Source organism: Delphinus delphis, chromosome 5 (assembly GCF_949987515.2).
Source record: "Delphinus delphis chromosome 5, mDelDel1.2, whole genome shotgun sequence".
Classification (NCBI taxonomy): domain Eukaryota; kingdom Metazoa; phylum Chordata; class Mammalia; order Artiodactyla; family Delphinidae; genus Delphinus; species Delphinus delphis.
Genome location: NC_082687.1, coordinates 9,759,259 through 9,775,680, shown reverse-complemented (window position 1 = coordinate 9,775,680; position 16,422 = coordinate 9,759,259). Strand labels below are relative to the sequence as shown.

The 16,422-nt window shown below is 36.7% G+C and overlaps 1 protein-coding gene across 4 annotated transcripts in view; it reads right to left on the bottom strand.

Annotated features, from left to right (window-relative positions):
* The window catches only part of CCSER1 (coiled-coil serine rich protein 1), a 926,333-nt gene that overhangs the window by 872,056 nt on the left and 37,855 nt on the right, over positions 1 to 16,422 (bottom strand). The gene's annotated exons all lie outside the window — the stretch shown is intronic.

Genomic DNA, 16,422 nt, shown 5'->3' with positions numbered 1-16,422 from the left:
TCATATTTATCACTTCTCTCTCAAAGCAAAGGGAGACAGAATAAAAGGGATCAAAGTATTATAAAAGACATTTTTAAATAGCAAATAAATGTTGTAAGTAAAATATAATTTCCAGTGCAAATGTCTTATAAATGTTCTTAAACCAAGTTTATGAAGCTTCTTTCATATGGCCCATAAAACACACAAAAAACCCATTTTAATTGACGCTTCCACAGCAGCCAATTAGGGAACGTCCATAGTCCAGTGGTGCTGGGATACATGTTTATTTATGTGTGTTTAGTTTACACAGAAGTGAGTTTGTGTGTGAGAGTGAAGTGTAATAAGGAAGGTAGTTACCACTCACCACAAGGCACAGTTTGAAGGGCGGCAAAATATAGCTACCATATTTCATCAAATCTAAGATGTCATTGATTTTAAGACACACTGTTATTTTATGCATCACTAAGAATGAAAAAAGAATGCTTCCAATTATACTATGAGAGTGTTTTATTATCGCACCCATTTTGAGAATGTATCCTTGTTCTCAGAGATATTAAAATATAAAAAAAAATCTAAAATGGTACTTCTCCCTAGTGATTTGTCAACAGGTTTTAGATTCTCACACTGAGTCATCTCTTTAAATAAGGTTATGATTCTAAAAAGCCCTTTTGAAATGCAAATATTTTACCCAGGCGGTAGAGCAGATTAAGCCATTAACAGTCATTCAAATGCATTAATCTATTAGTAGTCATTAAAACCGTAAGGAATGTTAATTTATCAGATTATCAGAGCAAAGAAGAGAGGGAAAAAAGGATGCAGAAAGAGATACAAAGAAAGAGTAGGTGCTCAGCTTGTAGACTTTATCTAGGTTACCACACAAAAGAGGCTTCTGGTGCACCAAGAGGAGGAAAATGAGGAAATCTCAGGCTGAAAAGTTGTGCTTTGAGGATACAAAGCAACAGAGAATGAGAGGAGGGTAAAAGGCAAAAATAGAAAACAAAAAAGTAACCTTGGCAGTTTTGCCTATATCCTAACACGAAGACAATTTAGAGATTCTTAGAATAGAGGAGACACCCCTAAAGAAATCACACTTCTATTAAGGTTTCCAAGAACATTCAAAACGTGGATTTACTAATGATAGTTTATATGTATATGTGTAATTTTTATATTGTTAAATGATAAATACTTAAACTGTTCTCAAGACTAGAAGCAGTTTACTCATCGGTGGTTTCTAATTCATGCTTTATGATCTCTGACATCTTCTCCCTCTCTGAGGCTTCAGAAAGACACTGATTTATACTAAAATGAGTCACAATGTTTACTTTTGATTCTAAGAACAGAGTTCAAAGTCACCCAGGGTCAAACACCTTAGGTTTTATATACAGCTGTGCCACTGACTTCCTGGAAGACGTGTAGAAACGATTTAATCTTACCCCACAGGAATATAACTATCTGACACATATCCCTTGAGGAAGACAGTAAGCATTTTCTCTTTATGACAGAAACACGATATAAAAAATGAAATGTGCTGTTGGACTTTGAGCAAGTTCCTTAACCTTTCAGTTTCTTCGTCTCTAAAGTAGAAATAATAATATTTGCCTAAAGACAGTGTCCTAAGCAAATTCCATTTTGGTGAACAAGATCCGAGAAGCATTGGTCTGTTCTACTCTTAGACATGTGAGACTGTTAAGAGCTGTTGAATGCATATATTCCTTGGAAATGGGTAATTTTGCAAATCCATATGAAAAAGTCTAATTGTGAGAAACCTAACATGGCACAACATGAGCTGCAATTCAACTCAGCAAACACACTGAGCATCTGCTATAGCAAAAGCACCATGTTGTCTGTGTTAGGCTTGTCTCCACAAGGAAGAATGCAGTGATCCTCTGTGAAAACAGAATGCCTTCCTCAATAATAATGCCTCACGTCCTTGAAACTGTATAAAGCACACTACTTTAAGTACACATTCAATTACCAAAAAAATCACTTTATTTTAGACATTTTAAACTAGGAGATTATATATTACATGTATGTATAGTCCAGTCCATTGAACAAAACTAAAACTTTGCTTCATGACTGAGGGACATTAGCTTTACAGAGTACCTCAGAGTGGAAGGGAATACAAACAGCAGTCTCTTTTGGTCAGCACCTCCCCCTTAGTACTTTGTAATCAGCTCCCCCATTTTCTTTAGGTCTCAAGCGTCCTGTCCTCTGAGATGCTTTCCCTAATGACAAGGCAAACTTACTCCTCTGTTCATCGTGTTCCCACGTTGTACATCTGACTTCTTTTTCTGCCTATCTATCAAAATCAACATTTAAAAATGATTTTTGCCTTTCCAGCAATCATCTAAGGGAGATACGATGAGACTATGTTCACTGTTTTATCTTCAGTAGCTATCATAAATTTTATCTATATCACAGCAAGTTGCCAGAAAAAAAAATCATTTAATACATAAGAGAAGCATTCAGCATGATCAAGTGGGATTTACTCCACAGATGCAAGGATAGTTCAACATATTCAAATCAGTAAATATGATACACCACATTAACAGAATGAAAAATAAAAACCATATGGTCATCTCCACAGATGTGGGAAAAGAATTTGATAAAAAACATCCTTTCAGGACTTCCCGGGTGGTTCAATGGGTAAGACTCCATGCTCCTAATGCAGGGGGCCCAGGTTCCATCCCTGTTCGGGGAACTAGATCCCACATGCAGCAACTAAGAGTCCACATGCTGCAACTAAGACCTGGTGCAGCCAAAATAAATAACAAAATTAATTATTTTTTTAAAAATCCTTTCATGATAAAAAAGCTCAACAAATTGGGTACAAAAGGAACGTTCCTCAGCATAAAAAACGCCATATATGAAAAGCCCACAGCTAACATCAAATTCAATGGTAAATTTAAGATCCTTTCCTCTAAGTTTAGGAATAAGACAGGGATGTCCTCTCTTGCCACTTCTATTTAACATAGTATTGGAAGTCCTACCCAGAGCAATTAGGCAAGAAAAATTAATAAAAGGCATCCGTATCAGAAAGGAAGAAGTAAAATTATTGCCGTTTGCAGGTGACAGGATCTTATATACAGTAAACTCTAAAGATGCCACTAAAAAATGTCAAAACTAATAAACGAATTCAGTAAAGTTGCAGTATACAAAATCAATATATAGAAATCAGTTGCATTTCTAAACACTAACAACAAAATTATCTGACAGAGAAATTAAGAAAGCAATCCCATTTGCAACAGCATCTAAATCAATAAGATACTTAGGGTTAAATATAACAAAGGAGGAAAAATACCTGGAAAATGAAAACTGTAAGACATTTATGAAATAGATTAAAGAAGACACAAATAAATGGGAAAATGTCCCATGTTCTCAAATTGGAAGAATAGTGTGAAAATATCCATAAGGCTACCCAAAGAGATCTACAGATTCAATGCAATCACAATCCCAATCCCAATGGCATTTTTCACAGAAATAGAAAACATTATCCTAAAATTTGTTTAGAACCACAAAAGACTGTGAATAGCCAAAGCAATCCTGAGAAAGATGAACAAAACTAGAGGCATCACACTACCTAATTTCAAGCTATATTACAAAGCTATAGTGATCAAAATACTATGGTACTGGCGTAAAAACAGGTACATAGACTAGTGGAACAGAATACAGTCCAGACATAAACCCATACATGTATGGTAAACTAATTTTTGACAAGACTGCCAAAAGCACACAATGGGGAAAAGAGACTCTCTTCAATAAATGGTGTTGGGAAAACTGGATATCTACATGCAAAAAAATAAAATTAGACCCCTATTTTATACCACTCACAAAAAATAAATAGAAGTGGATCAAAAGCTTAAATGAAAGAACAGAATCTGTAAAACTTCTAGAAGACTACACAGTTTGGAAAAAGATCCCTGACACTGGACTTGGCAATAATTTCTTGGATAAGGTATCAAAAGCACAGGCAACAAAAACTGAAATAAGCAAGTTGGACTGCATTAAATTAAAGAGCTTCTATACAACGAACAATCAATAAATTGAAAAGGCAACCTACAGTATGCGAGAAAATATTCACAAACCGTATATCTGATAAGGGGTTAATATCCAAAATATATAAAGGACTCATACAACTCAACAGCAAAAAAGCTAATTTTCCAGTTAAAAATGGGCAAAGGACCTGAATAGACACTCTTCCAAAGAAGACATGCAATTGGCCAATAGGTAATATGAAAAAGTGCTCAATATCACTAACCATCTCGGGAATGCAAATGAAAACCACAATGAGCTATCACCTCACACCTGTTAGGATGGCTATTACCAAAAAGACAAGAGACACAAATGCTGGCAAAGATGTGGAGAAAAGGGAGACCTTGTACATTGTTGTTGGGACCGTAGAATGGTACAGCCATTATGGAAAACAGTAGGGAGATTCCTAAAAAATTAAAAATTAATCTACCATATGATCCAGTAACCCCACTCCTGGGTATGTATCTGAAGGAATTGAAATCAGTATCTGGAAGAGATCTCTGCATAGCCATGTTCATAACAGCATTATTCACAATAGCCAAGATATGGAAACAATCTAAGCATCTGGTAAGGAATGAATGGATAAAGAAAATACACACACACACACACACACACACACACACACACACACGCAACAGCATATTATCAGTCATGAGAAAGAAGGAAATCCTGCCATTTGCAACAACATGGATGAACCTTGAGAGTATTATGCTAAGTGAGATAAGTCAGACAGAGGAAAAAACAGTGTATGATATCACTTATGTGTACAATCTAAAAATGCTGAACTCATAAAAACCAAGAGTAGACTGGTGATTACCAGGGGCTGCGGAGTGGGGAAATTGGGCAGATGATGTTTAAGGGTACAAACTTGCAGCTAATACATAAGTTCTAAAGATCTAATGCACAGCATAGTGAATATAGTCAACAATACTGTATTATATACTTCAAAGCTGCTAAGAAACTAAATCTTAATGGTTCTCACCACACAAAAAAATAACAGATATGTGACACCATAGAGGTATTAACTGCTAAGGTGGTAATCATACTGCAATACATAAATGTATCAAATCAACACACTGTACATATTAAACCTACACAATATGTCAATCATATCTCAATAAAATACAGAGGAGGTCCTCATAAAACGTGTGTTGAGTGAATGCATGTTTAAATCAAGGTTTCATAGAAATAAAAAAGGCAGTTTCTCCTCACAAAGGGTTGGAGACTCCTAATCTGAACAAACTGTGACGGTGTGGAGGCATACCTCAGGTCAGTGCTTCACTCAGTACTGCTGGACCGCCAACCTTGTTCCACACCTTGACTGGCGCTGGAGATCTAACACTGAGTGACACTCAGGTGAGCAGTGTCCTCAGGTCAGTTTACAAACTGATGTGGATTATCCTTACTCCTACTCCCTAGGCCAAGTAACTTCAAATTTACGTCACAGCCTAGAGAATAAGGAATTTGTGGCACAGAAATAAGAACTGCTGTTTCTTCTGTTCCAAACTATGTGAAAAATCCAGAACTACAACAGTAACTAAAGTATTATTTCAGTCTAGACTGGAAAGCACATCATTCTTTTAAGCGGCAAAAGTCTCGTTTCCATTGCTCATTCCTGCTTCCTCCCCTCCCCCTCTCTGCCTTCACACTGCGCCACCCAACTGCACAGAAAAGACAGATCGCCACACTGTGATTCCTTTTCACTGTTCACACTTCTCATCCTAGGAGTCCAAAAACTGAATCAGGTATGTCAAACCTTTGGCAGGCAAAGCAAGAATTTTACCTGCTTGGGTTCAGAACAATTTTACAGTTTCGACTTTTCTAGCCATTCATTAGAGCTAGATGTTAAAAGCATAGAAATCTTTCACTTTTACTCAATTAATAAAAAGCTTCAACAAAATACTAAGTCTTCAGTTCATCCCACTGTCTCTTCAGAATATTATTTGTCAGAAGGTTCTATTGTCAAGTTCCTCTAATCCCCACACTTCAATATTATCTTTAAATAAATATACATCTGAGTATAACGAGTACTTACTCTCTAAAAAAAATAATTTAAGAAGTCAAAGTTAGATCTTGAACCATCTCCACAAATCATTTTGATATTACTTGGAAATCTGTTCCTGGCCAACTCCCAACAGGGGTTCCTAACATAGATCAATATGCTTTAGGATTGGCTAGTACTGTGTTTTGCTTCAAATGAAAGCCTCACGTCCCCTGTCTTATTCCCTCAGTGCTCTGTTTTCTACCTTCTAATGTGACAATCAACTAATATAATAATCAAATATGCACAAACATGTTACTTTATAGGCATGGCTAAATGTCTTACTGGTTTCAAGAGATTTAACAGAATTTCCACTCCTATATGCCATTTCTAGACTAGTGCTGGATATTTCAGGCACAAAGAAGCCACTGGGGACATATTTCCACTCAGATGTGTGTTATAATGCTCCTCAAAATACTGTGTTCTGGGCTTCCCTGGTGGTGCAGTGGTTGAGAATCTGCCTGCTAATGCAGGGGACACGGGTTCGAGCCCTGGTGTGGGAGGATCCCATATGCCACGGAGCAACTAGGCCCGTGAGCCACAACTACTGAGCCTGCGCTTCTGGAGTCTGTGCTCCGCAACAAGAGAGGCCGCGATAGCGAGAGGCCCGCGCACCGCGATGAAGAGTGGCTCCCACTCGCCGCAACTAGAGAAAGCCCTCGCACAGAAACTAAGACCCAATACAGCAAAAATAAATTAGTTAATTAATAAACTCCTACCCCCAACATCTAAAAAGAAAACTATAAAAAATACTGTGTTCTTTTCCTAGAGGGAGTACAAATAACACATACAATTTTACAATTTTATAGCATTATTTAATGATTTGTCCATCTTTACCTGGCAACTTGGTATCATACAGATACAATCTAAATACAGTTTCTCAAATTAATAAACGACTACCCTGAAGAGGAAGTTTCATTCAAGTGTTTGTGAAAACATCCTTCAAATATATGATTTGCAGTAAAATGAATTGGTTCTTGACATTGCCCCACTGTGACAACAGAAGAGAACTTAATTTACAATAATTTCTAGCGTTGCCCTCATGAAACATTTAAAGCTTGGCAAAGGCTACCTTTGAGGGTTAAAAAAATCTAGTAGTGAAAATGCTCAAGTCAGAACAGTTGTTCAGCTGGATGAATACCTTTTCAGAAGTTCATAATTCATTATTCATTCCACTATCATGTGCCTCTGTGCGGTGTGTGTGTGTGTGTGTGTGTGCACGTGCCCATACACATGTAGTGGGAGAACAGCACTGACCCCCTTGGCAAGGAATCTTGCCAAATCAAGTGATTTTGAAAGGTTTTCACCCAGAGTTAACTGCACTATGAGATTATCATTCCATTCTCACTTTCCAACTTCTCCACACTTCTCCTATATAATGCAAAGAAATCATCATAGGCTTTGTACTGACAAAGATTCTTTGCTTAAGCCAACTTTAGTCAGACTCCTGAATCTTCTCATAGGTCCATCTGCACACTTCCTTATAAAATCCAGTTTCATCAAGATTTCTGCTAAATCGGAATCCCCACCCTTGGTATCTGATCACCCTCAATATCTAATGAAGTTCCTCATCTTCTACCATCCCCCTCACCGGTGATGTCTGATCATTCTGGCCTGATCAGCAAGACTCCTATTTTAACAGTTTAGCCAGATCCCCTAGCCCCTGATGTTTCCTCTTAGCAACTTTCCACGCACTGACGACCACTCCATTCCTTGGCTGTAAGTCCCCACTTTTCCTTGCAGTATTCAGAATGGAGCCTAGTTCTACACTGCCATCTCCTTCCCCCTATTGCAACAGATCTGAATAGAATCTGTTTTTTACCAATTTAACTACTGTTCCAGCTCTGGCTTTTCTTTGACAGTACCTAAACCATTATCAGTTTACACCCATAGTAAGACATTAGTTATTATCCCTACTAATGGGATAGTAGGGATACTAATAGATGGCTATATGGTTGAGACAGGACACAGGGTAAATCGTGTGTGTGTGCACGTGTGTGTGCCTCTGTGTGTGTGTGTGTGTGTGTGTGTGTGTGTGTGTGTGTGTGTGTGTGTGTGTGTGTGTGTGTTGGAGGTCACAGGGCCAAAGGAAATATACAATTGGAAAGCAAATCTAACAAGGAAAATTAAGACAAACCGTCTAATTTGTAATTCTGCTTATAAAGAATTCTGAATATTTGATTCAGCATCATCTTACATGTCATAATTCGAACTTTTCCTTGAGATCCACCAATAATTTTTCAGAAGTTCCCTATTTCAGAATGATAATGTATAGGAAACTCCTGTTTTATGTTTTCCTTTTACTATTATACCAACTAAGAAAACTGAGGACATAAAATTTGGAGAAAGGGGAGAGGAGTATTTAAAAATAAAGTTCTTTTTTTTCTGTTTAACTATAAATGGATTACCTTCATTTCAGCAATAATTTATTTAAAATCAAATATAATTTAATTAAATATAGTTTTTAAAAAGTAAACATCAGTAGAAAAAAGTTAATACTTTCTCTTATTAAACCCATTTTTGAACATGTTCTTCCATTCATGTCAGTGATGAATGTAATTTTCTTTCAGGACAGGGTATTAAGTGTATATTTCATCAAAGTGTCAGGTGTATATTTACTTTTTCAAAAGTCAATCTTTCTATTCTTAAGTGAAAGATGCCAATCTGAGAAGGCTGTATACTGTAAGATTCCAACTTTATGACATTCTGGGAAAGGCAAAACTATTAAGACCATAAAAAATCAGTGGTTGCCAGGCAGGAGTGATTGATAAGCAGAGCACATAGGATTTTTAGGGTGGTGAAAATACTCTGTATGATATTATACTGATAGATATATGTCACTACACATTTGCCTAAACCCACTGAATATGCAAACACCAAGAGTGACCTCTTAGGTAAAGTACAGACTCTGGGTGATTATGACTGATGTCAATATAAGTTCATCCTTGATAAAAAATGTACAATTTGGTGAGTTATGTTGATAATGGAGAAGCTATACATGTGGGGGGGGGCAGACAGCATATGGGAAATCTCTGTATCTTCCTCTCAATTTTATTGTAAACCTAAATCTGCTCTTAAAAAAATAAGGTCTTGGGCTTCCCTGGTGGCGCAGTGGTTGAGAGTCCGCCTGTCGATGCAGGGGACACGGGTTCGTGCCCCGGTCCAGGAAGATCCCACATGCCACGGAGCAGCTGGGCCCGTGAGCCATGGCCGCTGAGCCTGCGCGTCTGGAGCCTGTGCTCCGCAATGGGAGAGGCCACAACAGTGAGAGGCCCGCGTACCGCAAAAAAAATAAAATAAAAATAAGGTCTTAAACATTTTTTTTTAAGTCCATCTTTCCTCTGAGCTTATACTGGTTCCTCAAATCCTCCTTTCCAAAATGGAGGAAAACAAGTTTTACTAAAAATTATACAATGATACTCGATCATATGCAATTGCTTAAATAAGAAAAGCTTTGTCAATTCCTTTCCTGAAATTTGCTTCAGACATTGTGATTTTTACCAAAGACTCTCATCGTTATCCACATGTAACCCTCTGATAGTTTAACAATTTATCCTGAAATGCCTCCTTCACCTCTGGGTAAGGAAAATTGACTATAATATCTGAGAGGCGTCTGCAAAGAATAGCAGAAAGACTGGCTCTACCTCTTCTGGGCTGACAACAATGAAAAACAATAATTGCTCTGACTGAACCAATTTCACTTCCTAGAAAATCCTATTCATCATAATCATAGATAATCTGATTTCTATTTCTTTTAGGTCAAGTGAATCAAGTTAAAGGCAAATATATTCTTAATGTTTTAAAACCATAACCCTTATTTTCTAAAGTACAAGAAGTCAAATTTAATAATAATCAGGCAAAGACAACTCAACTGCACCTCAAATTCAAAGAAAAAATATGAAACAAAACGATTTATTTGTGGTACATAACTAAAGTCAGCTTTAGGATTTTTTTCTAACGCTAATGTAGGAAATCTTTTATCTCCAAAATGCCTAACCATCATCATCCTTCTTTTCCTCTAGGCAAATTAACCGGTTTGTTTAAGATATTCTGTGCACAGAGACTCTATAAACAAATAACCAGTTACTGTCACATGACCCCTTATTTTATCCCAAATCCTGTGATTTCAACCCCCAATCTTTCTCAATCCAACTCTTAGATGTTCACCAAATGACTTCCTTTATGGAATGTGCCTTTCTTTCAGAAGACTGGGAGAAGTAGAGAAGGACAGATAAAGGCAGTCAGCTGACCACCAGCTCTGTCTTCTGTACCAGTCCAGAATCTTTCTTTTGTCAGTAAATCTGGAAGCTATCACAGCGTCTTCCAATTCATATATTGGTGAGGACTAAAATTACTGGGAAATTTAATTTTTTTAGTCAAAATTTGCCTTTTGAAGTTTCAATCAAGGGAAATAAAACTGAAGAGTTCTTTGAAGCCACAGAAAAGGCAGATGAACCCCCTCTCCTGCACCTCTTCCTCTGCCTCACTATTTTGCTTTTTCTCTTCCTTCTTTCTCCTGCTTCTTTCTTAAATATTCTCCATACCCTTCCCTTTTCCTTCCATTTTTCTCTTGAGATGGGTTGCAGAAAGATAGAGAAAGCAAAGATGGAAGAAGATAGGGAAAGAGATATTGATGGCTTTTGTGTCTGGCTTATTGCCTTTAGAAGAGTGTGTTTAACTTTCATCCATGCTGCAGCATGTATCAAAATTTCACTCACTTTTGTATATCACATTGCCCATATTCTTTCACTTGGTGAAAAAATAAATCACATTGTCTATGAATTACTATTACTACCACCACTAGATAATTATGAGTAAGTGCTTACTCTGTGCCAGGAAATTTTCTAAGTGCTTTTGTAAATATTGATTCATTTGATCCTCACAACAACACATGAAGTAGAGATTACTGTTATACTCAACTTGTAGACAACACATTGAGGCACAGAGAGGTTAAGTAACTTGCACAAAAGTCGTTAGCTTGTGCAATGGTAGAATAACTATTCAAACCCATGTAATCTAGCTCTCCACCTGCAGTCACAGCCACTTTTCATTTATATGATGGTGTTCACTGTTAAGTGTTATTTGTTATCAAATCCATGAATGCTTACTGAATACCTATATATTTCTTTTCTAAGTTTCTCAACCCTTAATGGGGATGATGCTGGTGGGTCAGACTGAGATGGTGAGAGGGTAGGTGACTGAAAGAGAGAATGTACTAAAACAGAGATTCAAAACAGGATTTTTAAGAAGGTGGCTCACTCCTAATAGTGAGGACACAGAGGGAAGAGTCTTAGGAAGGAGATAAATTATCTCTTTACTCTTAATTTTTAGAGTTGTCTTATGTATTTAAAAAACTTTGTTCCAGCTATAAAAAATATAAACTCTGAAAGTTTGTTCCAAGTTTAAAGCCAACACAATTAAAAGACTTGTAAAATGTCTAAAACTATCTTCAGTTTTCTCCACTAAATGTAACAAAACCAAAAACAGAATATAATATTAGTATATCTCCAATGACTTTCCTGTTTTAGAAAACCAAATACATTCATGGGAAAAATGTTTAGTAGTCATAAGGAAATTCAGCCTAATTTAACATTTTTCCTCTCTCTTTTCTTTAAATCATACATTAGAGGTGCTTCAACTTTTCTAACTTGATAGGATAGTATTTTGCGTATTTATTTTAGATATGCCTTCTAAAAAATGACAAAGATACAAAACAATGAAGGTTTCAGATTTGTGGAGAAACAAAACCATGAAAGGCTTGTTAGTGTGTTTGTGATTACACCAGCTAGAAATAATGGAGTTAAAGTGGATAAAGGAAAGCTAGGTTAAACATTAGGAAATAATTTCTTATAAAAACAGCAATTAGGGGCTTCCCTGGTGGCGCAGTGGTTGAGAGTCCGCCTGCCGATGCAGGGGACGCGGGTTCGTGCCCCGGTCTGGGAAGATCCCACATGCCGCAGAGTGGCTGGGCCCGTGAGCCATGGCCGCTGAGCCTGTGTGTCCGGAGACTGTGCTCCGCAACGGGAGAGGCCGCAACAGTGAGAGGCCCGCGTATCGCAAAAAAAAAAAAAAAAAAAAAAACAGCAATTAGACTATGTAAGAACAATTCAGAGGAAGTTACTGGACATCCATGATTAGAACTGCTCATAGGAAAACTGTTAAAATACTTTTGGTTATACCTCAGAAAATATCTTGTACAGGTTGGGGACATGCAGGTAGATAACTTTCATTCTTTTCAAATTATCTATTTACTCCAGATGTTACTCTTAGCTTATCTCTGGGCTATATCTATTTTCTTTACTTTTTCCTCTAAACATACCATGTCAAAGGCTTTCACTCAAATATTTTCTTCAAGAAAAGAAAATTGATCACTTGGTCTGATTGTTCCTACAGTGTTCCAGAGTACTAGTGGGTTGGCCGAAAAGTTCATTTGGGTTTTTCCATAACATCACATGGAAAACCCAAACGAATTTTTTGGCCAACCCCTCAATATTTTCTTTTTTTTTTTAATTTGAATTTTATTTTACTTACTTATTTTTATATAGCAGGTCCAATATTTTTTTATAACACAAAGCAATAGCTGTGTAAAACTAACAGGAATAACTGCTTACACCAGCATCACTAGAAAGACTTCAGAATCTACAGGAAACTAAAAAAAAAAAATCTCCCTGAGGATGTCAGTGTGTGTTGCATGTTTGTGTGTGTGCTAGTGTGTGAAAGTTTCTCCATCAGTATAAATGATGAGAAAAAACAACCCTGAGCATTCAGTGCTTATTTAGCCAGTTTCAAAGGCTACTATTTATCCATATAGCAAAATAAGTTCACGTTTGGAAAACAGATCATAAAGAATTTCCTTAGAAAAATATAAACCCTCTTAAAAATTATGCACATAATTTAATCACCCCAAACTTCTCTCCCTAGGATCAAAATGATCATTCCATAAGTCTCAGAAGAATTACAATAGTCTTTCAAGGATTTATTATTGTGCCTACACTATTGTTGTCATAAGTCCAGCATGCACATTTGGTACTGTTTATCATAGTGCATCTCTGGCTTTTCTCATTTACTGAGTGGGAATGAATTATTCTTTATAGGACACACAGGACACTCATTAACACTTATTTACATTCAATTTTCCTCAGTAAGGACACATAATACTATAATAAATACCACATTTTGAGCTCACAGTTTTCTAGCAAAGCCTTCACTACTTCAAACAAAAATTAACATCAAATATTTGATCTTTCAAAAAAGCCAACATAAAGTTCCTAATTAGAACACGGACCTAAAAGACAGGAGGGGGTAGCAGAAATAGAAAAAAAATATTTTCTGTTAGAGACAAATTGTTTCCATTTATGAAAGCTGTCTAATTGTCCTGCTAGTTACTGTATTTTTTTATATTTTTACTGTAATTTCAATAACCTTTATTTTAAAGCAAAAAAATTCTGAAATGCCAATTCTGCAGAAATCCTAGGAATACTTTCCTTTTTGTGTCTAAATTCAGTCAATTATACTAAATTGCTGCATTTTAGATTCAAACACACAAAAAATTTACTTTCAACATAAAATAATGCATTCCAAAAAATTTAGTCCTCCAGATTTCCATCTACACAATCGGTGCACTTGCCATACCTGCTCTGATCATGTAAACAGAGCATGGCCAGAATAACCAGAACTGTTCATTCTTGAAACATAACATATTTTATGACTTGATATGCAAAACCTTATGCTTTCAGCACAGTTTATAATGAAAAATGTGCAAAAAGAGCTAGTCTTGTTAAAAAAAAAAAAAGCAATAATAGCTCCCTTGATTCTAGGCTTACAAATCCAGGGATGGATTTAGCCCTCAACATCAGAGTGATTTTTTTCAGGGGTGAAGACAGGTGATGTTTTGAGGAGGTTTGTGTGAAGAGATATGATAGAAATAAGAGTGAATGAGTCTCGCTGACTACTTTGGTAATACCTATAACATATTCATAGAAAAGTCTCTAATACTTCATCAACAGTATTCTCAACATCTGAAATGATGATCTGACTCCTCAAACAGAGGCCACCCACTCTTGATTAGAGATGTGGAGATGAAACCAAAAGCCTAGTTCATTCATCCTATGGTAAAAGCGCTTTAAATGTCCAAGGAACCTTTCAAATAAAAAGGGAAATTGTTAAGTTTGTTGCCACTGCTGCTATAGCTAATGTTTTCCCTTAGACTGAAGAGATCGGCTGTCAGAGATCAACATCTTCATTCCCTTTATAAACTATTTTCTCTTCTCTTGCCCTGCAACTACAGGAAAATACGGCTTATTTTTAAATGAACTGATCTTTGATAGCTGAGCATATATCTAACATGATTCATGCTCAGAGGTGATAGTCACGATCTTGTCATTCTCCATGTGTGCTGGATGCACAGTTTATCTGAAAAGACCATGGTAAATGCTGCCAGCAAGCACTTTCAAGGTACTGCTGGTTAAGCCTGTCACTTCAGCTCTGTATCCTTGCTTCATGTACCAATACAACTTTGCAATCTCTGCTCACATTTTGCTCCTAACGTAATGCTTACTCATTTATCAACAGCAGGTTGTTCTATTATGACATAAAAAGGTGACATACAGCAGCAACCTAACTCATTTGTACCCAGAGAACAACACAGTGTCCTAAACTACATTTTATTTATTATACTCTTCAGGATTGCCTGGTTCCCACCGAAACCCAAAAGGGGAAATCTGTGTCCCTCCTAATTTTAAGGTCTCCAAGATAGTCCTCATTCCGAGATGCCAAAACAATTTTGGATCACAATGTTAACAATAGTTGGAATGGTTCTAGGAGTCCTCGGAGTTTCTAGATACCCACAGTAGGTCCCAAAGTAAGCCAACATTTTATGGGAAAAGTATCAGGCTAAATTTGCCCTCCACAAATTCCCCTCACAGAAATCACCAACCTCAACAGGGCAGTTTTTCTCTGTGATATAAGACCTCTTGGATAATGGGATATGTTCAACAGAGTTTCTAGTAGAGACCCATTCATTGTGTTTATTTAAGAAACTAACATCTTCTCATTGCTAAAGCCATGGACCTTTCATTCCTCCTCTTCTCTAGAACTTCTCTTCCAATGTTTCAAAAAATGTATCCTTGTTTCTGAAGCTCTTTTACCAAATGGCCTCTTTAATATTGTGATGACTGCATGCTCCTCTATGTACACTCCTTTAAAAAATCTTTATAACTATTTTTTTTCCTGAATTTACTTAACCAGTTCTTCTGCAGACTTGGTTTGGTGCCCTTTGCTTTTCTGGCAACAAGCTCCTTCCCTCAGAGGGCTTATCCATTTTGATAAAAACTCCTTTTTCTGTCATTCAAAAGTTCCAACCCATTTCCCCACTTTGTCCACCTCTATTGCCAGTTGGGATTACTCTAGTTGAGATCATAGCCTATTCAACCTATGAAAATTCCATGATTTTTTCCACTTTGATGACACTATTTATATTGAACACATCCCCATTCATCTTTCATCTACCTACCAAAATGTTTAATTTTTAGTCCTAACACATACCTCACCTCCTTTGTATAGCTTTTCTTAGTTGAAGGTGATTTATATTCTCTATTTCTCTCACACACTCTTCTACATAACTATTGCACCTACTGTGTCTATCCTTCATTTGCCAAATATCATTTGCTTATAACCTTTTTTTTTAGCTTTTGGAGAGATAACTGACACAGTAATCTGCACATATTTAAGTTGTAGTAATTGGTAAGTTTTGGCATGTGTATGCACTTATGAAACCATCACCACAATCAAGACAATGAACATATCTATCATCTCTAAAAGTTGCCTCATCCTTTATATAATCAATCTCTCCTTCCCATCCTTCCTGGCCAGTGCACACCTCACCCTTTCCCCAGGAAAGTGATGATCTTATGTTTATCACTATGCACTGTTTTCATTTTCTAGATTTTTATACAAATTACATAATATACTATACACATTTTTAATCTGGCTCTTTCCACTCAGTGCAATTATTGTGATATCCATTCACACTGATACACTGTAGCATGTTATCAATGGCCCAATTCCTTGTATTGCTTAGTAACAGTCCACTGTGAGGGTACACCAAAATTTGTTTATCCATTTTCTTGTTGATGGCCATTCACTGTGTTCCCAGCTTCTGCTCTTTCAATTAAAACTGTTATGAATGTTTGTGTACAACTCTTTATAAATATATGCTTCCATCTCTCTTGGGTAAATACTTATGTATGGAAATACAGAAAGGTCGTAAGTAGAAATGTGTTTAATTTTTTTTTTTTTTTTTTTTTTTTTTTTGCGGTACGTGGGCCTGGCACTGTTGTGGCCTCTCCCATTGCAGAGCACAGGCTCCGGAC